At 42.9% G+C, this 8,068-nt stretch overlaps 1 long non-coding RNA gene across 1 annotated transcript; it reads left to right on the top strand.

Annotated features, from left to right (window-relative positions):
* Nucleotides 1–8,068, top strand: LOC109364078. The gene is made up of 2 exons (XR_002110066.1): nt 1–83; nt 5,126–8,068. It is a non-coding gene; the product is annotated as an uncharacterized LOC109364078 (long non-coding RNA).

Below are 8,068 nucleotides of genomic sequence, written 5' to 3'. Positions count from 1 at the left end.
AACTTTTGTTTTTGTTGATTTTCTGTTATCAGAATATCACTGGTCTTTAGACTGAAAAGTATTGTTTTCAACGGTAAGCAAAGGTATGTTGGCAAAAGCAGTCATATACGTAATTTTAACTGTTTAAGCACTGATCATTAATGTTTTGTCACTGTGTATTCTTAATGTAAAATCTACTGACTTTGATCCACTCTTTCAGTACTCTTGGGGATGTATATGTGCAGAAAAATCCATTATCTTATCCCAAACCATCAGATAAAATGCATCAAATCTGTCCTAAGCCCTTATTTGAAGTCCACAAAAAATAACATAGGGAGCATAAGGGTAGTTTCATATTTTCTACAGAAGATTAAATAGATGAGTAGTTTTAAGCACTGGAAAACAAATCAAAATCACCTACGTGTAATCTATTTTCATTGCAGACAATGGAATTTATGTGTGTGATTCTTAGAGAAGAATTTGGTCCTTTAAATCCTCGAAATAATGAATGCTATTGTTCCACTATTTGATTTTGTAGCATAATTGTTCTATGAGTACAGGGAAAACACTAACAAATTAAGTGTGTCAGTGAACCATTACAATTCATGACTTTTAAATTGATGTATGGTACCTCTTCAGTAATTCAGCTGAGCTTATTCAGCGTTACAGATGGAAATGTTCCACTAGCGTACCTTAGAGACTTGGTAAGTCTATAGACAAGTCCCCTGACATGGTATGGTGTCCTCCAAAGTCCATGAAAGACTCAGCCTCAGCTCACATCCCATCAAACTGTTACTGAGGACTTTTCTTTTTGCTTTTGTCTTTCTTTAAACTTCATTGGTTTTATTTTTTTACATTCCTTCCTTTCTTTTATGTAGTTTAAATCTGCAACTGTGCAGGAACTTCAGTCATCACTAATTCAAAAAAAAAAAAAAAAAAAGTGAAGCAGTAGCAGAAAGAAAGAAATTCTTCTACCTGGTGCCATTCAAAATTTGTTTTCGGTGTTGCTAGGTGGATGAGGTGTGTATTCCTGTGTATGAAAGAAGTGGCAGAGCACCTGTGTCTCACTTAGTCCTGGAGGTCTGTTGTTGGACAGGGAGTGGTTAGCAGATGTCCCACAAAAGGTTTGGGAGCAGAGATTTCCTCTGAACATCTGTCCTCCCAGGAAGCTTTGTGCAGGTGACAGAGCTTGAATGATCACTCACTGCACAGCAGAGCTAGTATAAAGCCTTGGTGCTCTGTGTGCTGTCTGCCCCAGGATCTGGCACATCAAGGCAGGGTAATCATATCTGCAATCCCTGAGAGCACTGTCTCTTAGTGCTGCGAGGAAGGCATTGGTGTGACAGGCACTCAAATTGCAAAGCTGTGCTTTAGGGGCTTGGTTCTGAGGCTTGAGACAAAGTGTTGGCACTTCTGAAGTAACTGCAAGTACCTATGACTGCTTTGCCATGGCAAATCTGGTGAAGATGAAGGAGAGGGAAACACAGGCATCTGCTGCTTTGCTTCCAGATGAGACCAGCCAGTTGTTTGCTGCAGGCACAGCCTTGTCTTTTCATAGCAATGCTTTACATGTGATACAAGTGAAAATAATTTTGCAAGGCTGATGTTGCTCTCTGTAGGATTTCATTGCTGTTTGCTGCTGAGTACTCAAGTCACTGGTCTCTGTATGCAGTGAGTGGTGGGGTGTCATGCTAGAGAGCTCATTCATGATGTTTTGTACTGCTCCACAAGGGAGCTGCTAGGAAGAATTTTGCTCTCAATTTCCTCATGTACTCACCTCTTAACTATTGCAGGACCTGACTCATCTTCCTTTCCTCTCCCAGAGTACAAAGCCAGGTACCTGATGGCCTTTGTGGAGCAGTACATTTCAGCATCACATCTCTCTTCCTCTTTGCTGGGAAGACTTACCTTGAGTTTGTACAGAAAAGTAACTACCCCATGATGTGGCTGTCTGCTGTTTCTTCTCAGACCCCACAAAGCATGAAACCAAACTTGGTAGTAATAAACAGTTTCTCTGGTCAGGGTTTATTGCTTCACAGAGGGCTGTTTTGTGTGGACTAATAACTGTGGTAATCCCACACATTTTCTTGTCTTTGAGAAGGCAGATCACTGTCTCCAGATGTGCAGTCCTGCATATGGTCTGTAATGTTCTGATTCACATCTACACTGTAATTCAGCCCCAGCACAGATCTTGACCTTGTCTCCAGCTCCACTGTCCACATATAGAGTTGCTTTCTTCAGTTTTAGGGTGGTTTATATCTTGTTGTGTCTCTGATAATGTTGCATGTCAGCAACTGTTGCATGTCAGGTTAGATGGTAAGGTGCGAATTATGTGTTCTCATTGCAGGAGCCTCAACATTACAGAGCTGTGTTTCCTCTGCTTTGTGGCATCTGCAGTAACTCCAGCTGCCAGTGATGCTGATGGCAGATTGCCTGGCAAATTCTGATTGGGCATCCCCAAATAGACTACTTGTAGAAGCAGTTAGGCACATATAGCCAAAATATGATCCTGAAGTAGTATCATACTCCAAAAATAGGTATGTTGTCTTTGAATGGCATTTAGCACCCACATACTACCCAGTCTTCATTTGCAAATAGTTGCAAGGAATTGAGTGATGACAGCATAATTAATTGTGATCTGTATTAAGCACTTGAGAGTTTACATTAACCCACTGGGAGGGAGACTTCTGATTTAAAACACTGTCATGGTCTTGTTTCTGCTTGGCAGGAGTGTAGGGTCCCAGCTGCCATGTTGTTTCTGACAGATGATAACCCATTTGCTTGCTGTTGTCTCCCACTACTTTGAGGGTGTCAGAACCTGCTCACCAGTAAGTCTCATGCTTACCATCATGGTGTGGATCTGTCCCAGTAAAAAGCCACAAGAGGATGGTCAGGGTAGTGCTGCACTCTTACAATCATAGAGTCATAGAATAGCTTGACTTGGAAGAAGCTTTAAAGATAATTCATCCAGTGCTCTTTCTTTGAGCAGGGTTGCTGACTGCTAGATCAGGCTGCCCCAGTTCCCAGCCAACTGGCCAACCCAGCCAACCTGGCCAGCTTGGGCAACTGTGCCATGGCCTCATTACCTTTTGAGTAAAAAATTTCTTCCTAATATCTGATCTGCAAGCCTTCATCCCTGCCTAGGGCCTTGTGCGTCCTACCATAACTCTTGATACTTCACTACTTCTTACCGTGGAATCAAGAGGTCCGCTCTCAGATCACCATTCGGCTCCTATACAGCATAGCCCATGGCGGGCAGAGATCCCATGCAGGCAGATGACAGTGCTTCTTTCTTCTCTCTCTTTCTTTTCCTGTTTTCCTGACTTTCAGCTTTCTCTGATCTGGTGTTGGATCTCATTAATGAGGTCCAACCTCTTCAGCTCACTAGCCCAGCAGAAAACATAGCACAAAGGGGGAAATTGAGATAGTTCTCTGCCAGATTACTGACTTGATACTGTTCAAAAATTGATTTGCAGCTCCAGTGGGAGAGGCAGAGGAGGATGTTCCCTATCTAAAGGCTGCACTGCAGCTTTGAAAACCCATCACAGGGATAATGCAGTGGGAGCACCTTCTGTGTAGTTTGCAGCTATGTTGGTTGCTTTCTGAACTATTACTTGTGCATATATTTGTGGCACTGTAGGCTTGCACAGGGTGCTTCTATTCATAACGATAGTTGAAGCTGAAGTTCTCGATATCTGGGTTTTGCAAACTGCCTGTTAAATTTTCAAATACAAATTTATGCAACAAAATGTGTTTTTAAATACAGGAGAATGAAATACTGTTCTGAACTACCCTGTAGATTGAATGATAAAGCATATCTAAAACAATAGCAAATACCTTATTCATTTACACAGTGCAGTAATTCTGTGATAGCATCCATGCCGTTGGAATATAGGACAGTCTAACAATGAAAGTAGTGGTGCACATTCTCCTTTGTAAAGAATATCAATGCTTTCAAGCTGTTTTCTATTTTTATTTTTATAAGCTGCTCATCACTGGTATTCAGTCTACAGTGTAGTTGCCCACTTATTTCTCTTAGAAAGTAGTGTAGAAAATGAGATTTGAGCAGCAAGTTATATTGCTGCTTGTCCCTTCCTTGCCTGTTTGTGACTGTCTTCCACCACAGGTTGTGCAAATAATGTGTGATATGAAGACATGGATCAGGAAGAATAGGTGTTGTGTCATGGCAGAGCCTGGGCTGCCTCAGTTCTTGGAGCAGCCCTAAGGGAACTGAGATTCTGTGTACTCTACATTTCTTTCCTGCCCAGCTTGTATTTACCCCTTTTTTGTCTCCCTGCCTGAGGACATCCCATAAGTGCATTGACTGACATTGACTAACATGTTGTGTGGGCTGGTTATTCTTCCCGACCATCAGCTGCAAGTGACTGTGGCTGACCAACTGGTCTTCCCCACCCCTCTCTCCATCCCTCTGAACCTCTAACATTCCTTTCTCCTGGTGTTTGTGACAAAGGGGAAGGGGACTGCTCTGTGGAGGGCAGCCCAGAGTTCCCTCCCTGCAATCAAGTGACCTTGTGCTTTGGGGATAATGCGCTCAGGGCAGGCTGCCTCGCTTCGAGTGGAGGTGGTCTGTGGGATACACCATCACTCAGAGGCTTGCATCTCTTGTCTCCCAAGAGATGCCTTTTCCTTCTTCTCTGCTTTTTGTGGGAGCTCTTTCAAATCATAAAAGGAGAATAGAACTCAGTGATGTGTTGAGGGCCGGTTTTTGTGCCTGTGCCTGGCCTTCCAGTGATGTCTTTAAAATGAGTAGAGATGACTGATCCTCCTCCATAGTACATCCTGGACTGAACTAGTGTGGAAATCAATTTCTGTCTTAGGCAGAGTGGGCAATAGGAAAGCAGGACCTCCTTGATGCCCGAAGGCCATTTGAATGTATGGGAAGGAGGAATGCTGATGGGACGCAGAGCTGAGATTTGATTTGCCTGAAGTGAGCCAATACATGCTAGGTTAGCGGGGATTCAGCTGTACACTACTAAGTGTGGCTGGCAGTGGATCTGCACTTTTTAATGAGGGTTCTTTGTTAAACGTTAGCGTTAACAAGATGGTTGTCTTGCCTAATGTGAGTTGCTGTCCTTGTTCTTAGAATGGGGATGTACTTTATTCTATTTCTATGCTTTCATGCAAGTGCTGAATCTGCACGCTCTGCTGAGGAAGAGTGTGAAAAGAAGGCAGTCCAGCATAAAGCATGGCTATCTTCCTAGCAGGAGAACTGGGACTGCACTTTCTGGGGATGGTCCCCATGCACCGAGCCTGCTTTGTAGCCAGGAGCACTGGCACATCATCCAGTATCTCCCACATGTGTGATGGCCCTGTGCAGGGTCAGCATGGCTGTCACAGCACCTCTCTGAAAAATCAGAGCCCTGGGCCAGCCAGGTAAGGCAACTGTGCTTCTGCATGCTGAGCAGGGGAAGGCCATAAGCACAACTTGGCGATGGTGCTGTCCCTGTGTGCATAATGGACACATGCAACTGGCACATGGGGCTGTGATGTATCTCTGCATAGGTTTTGGAAAGCTGAGCACCAGCAGGAATGTGGAGGCTGGTTCTTCCTGATGCTCTCTACTGGATAACGTTAGCTGGCAATGGAGTGATCCTTCAGAGGAAGACAGGTTCCTCAAAGCCTCACAAAATGGTATGGCTGCATGGCTGCCAGCTCCACCAGTGAAACCGAATGCTGGTTCCATCCTGCCTCTGGGGCTCTGCTGAGGTTGTCCGTCAGCACCTCGACTCTTCTGAATCCAGCGGAGAGCACTGACTGCAGTGCAGCGTGGGAAAGCCCCACAGCTTGGAGATGTCTGTGAGCTTGTTGAAAAGTCTGACAGTGGCCGTTCACTGGAATATATTCAAAGCAACGGGGATGTCTAAAGCTTTAACTCCTAATCGGATGGGGAAAAAATTGGTTTGGCACAAAATTTACTTGTTACATGAACTGTTAGGTTTTAACAGTCTCTAGAGTTTAAGTCTCAAGTCAGAAATTTATTTTCTCTGTTTTCTCACTGAATTGTTTAATGTTGGTTGGTAATATGAACAAAATTCGTTTGTTTTTTTTTTAAATACAAATGCCATTAATTGTTTGTGCATTGGAAATGGACCTACTGTTTCCAGGGGATTAAGACTCTTCTACCTTCTGTTTTATTCTGGTGCTCAGCACTCAGTACACAGCAGTCACTGGTGTCTGAAAAAAATTAGTACCCTTTCAGATTTTTATTTGTTGTAGTTAATAGAAGATTTATTCACAGTGTTTGGGATTTTGTATGATAGATGCTAACTCTCATGCTAACTTTTAGGGGATTCCCAACCTTTGGGATTTTTGGCTAGCTCTGTTCTGCACAGTCCATAAGCATCATGCAAATAGTGAAACTGCCAAGCAAGGGGAAAAGAATCAAGAAAATATGAAATGTTCTTTACAAATACTGTATTATTCTTGCTCTAGAAAAAAATAAACTCTTGACATTAATTTTAATGATACTATCTTCACCATTTCAGCTGTTCTTTTTGTGAACAGAGAAAACTCTGCAATGTTCCTCATGCTTAGAATTTGATCTGCTTTGTAAAGGCTTGTGATCCTGCTGAGATTGTCTTCTGCGTCATTATAATGTGTTCTCAGCTGGCCTGAATCACATGTAGCCTTAAGTAGTGCCACACTGCTCCTGCCAGTATTCCTCCTTCCCTTCTACTACGTTGCATCCAGACTGGGCTGCTCTGCACAAGGCTGGGTGTGAAATGCAGAGCAGAAATACCTGTAGCACTCAAGGCTTACAGGCAAATTGTGACACAGAATGTGTTACAAGAGTCTGCAAGCTGGCATGGGAAGAAGTGAGGAGTGGATGGCAGTGCCCACAAGCCCAAGTGCTGCTGGTGGGCAGAGCTCGGTGTCTGCCCAGCAGAGCTCAGTGAGGAATGCACCCCTGGGCCTCGTGTTACTACCCCCCTTGTTGTCACAGATGGGTCTGAAACCTGCAGGAGAGGACATCACCCAGCCACTGCTTCGTTGTCTGGTCTTGTCTGCGCCAGCATAACCCACATACTTCTGGGTCATCTCGAGATCTATTAGGCAGACAAAGTTATTCAAGACATAGAACAAAAAAATGGTAAAATATCTGAGTATAGTGAAGGCAGTGGAAAGGCAGTGGAAAAGCCTGGCAAATGCAATAAAAGTTTTTGTGTTTTTTTTCTAGAGAAGGCAAGCGTAATCCTCATCTTTAAACCATCCTTTAATATCCTACTTTGTTTTACACTGGAATTAGAAAATCTTTTCCATTTGTTTTAATTATCTGCTGACTTCAATTCTGCCTTTGAAAAACGTTTTTGCTATGACAACCCCCACTATCATGGTGAGCAGCGTTAGGGAAAAACAGTTAAAGTAAAGCTTTTATCTTTCCCCGCATGCACTGCTTAATCTTTTTAATCTTTTAATATGAATGTGGTTTCTCCCATTCTGAAAATTGACAAGATTAGGGCTGTCTCTCCCAAAATAGCAGTTCAAAAGCATGTTTTGCTTAAGCATAGCTAGTGCAATACATAAACAACTTGCAAAGCATGAGAATTCCTGTAAGTGACCAACTGATTATCAGAGTTAAACCTGTGTCTGAGGCTAACTTTCACATGCCAACTTTTCTAACTCTGCCTAAACTCAACTTTTTTTAAGAACAGTTTGTAAAAAAAAAGTACATTCATTTGTTTTATATGAAAAGGGTGTTAAAAGATTCACTGTTTTGCCAAACACTAATATTTCTATGCACTGTGTCATTCGGTGGTGTTGCTGTTGAAATTTTGCATGTTTTCTGGACGTTCTGACATCTGTACATTGATGTGGTACTTGTAGAAATGGTAACCATTGCTGCTGTGATCAGAGCCACTGAAAAACTGAGAGCTGTACTAAGAAGTTGTGCCAGTCAGCAGGTATTTCTGTGTGTGTCACAGTTAAATCTCTGCGTTCTGACATTGTTTCCTGTGTTAAGCCATTGTTCAGTGCCTTCTGGAGAAGGAACCAACATGTTGCAGTAGGCAGGAGGTGCTGAACATCTCGTGTCTTCTGAACAGTTGATCACTTATCAGCTTGATTCTTA

This window comes from Meleagris gallopavo, chromosome Z (genome assembly GCF_000146605.3).
Source record: "Meleagris gallopavo isolate NT-WF06-2002-E0010 breed Aviagen turkey brand Nicholas breeding stock chromosome Z, Turkey_5.1, whole genome shotgun sequence".
NCBI lineage: Eukaryota > Metazoa > Chordata > Aves > Galliformes > Phasianidae > Meleagris > Meleagris gallopavo.
The sequence above is the reverse complement of the archived record's forward strand: the minus strand, read 5'-3'. Positions and strand labels throughout refer to the sequence as shown.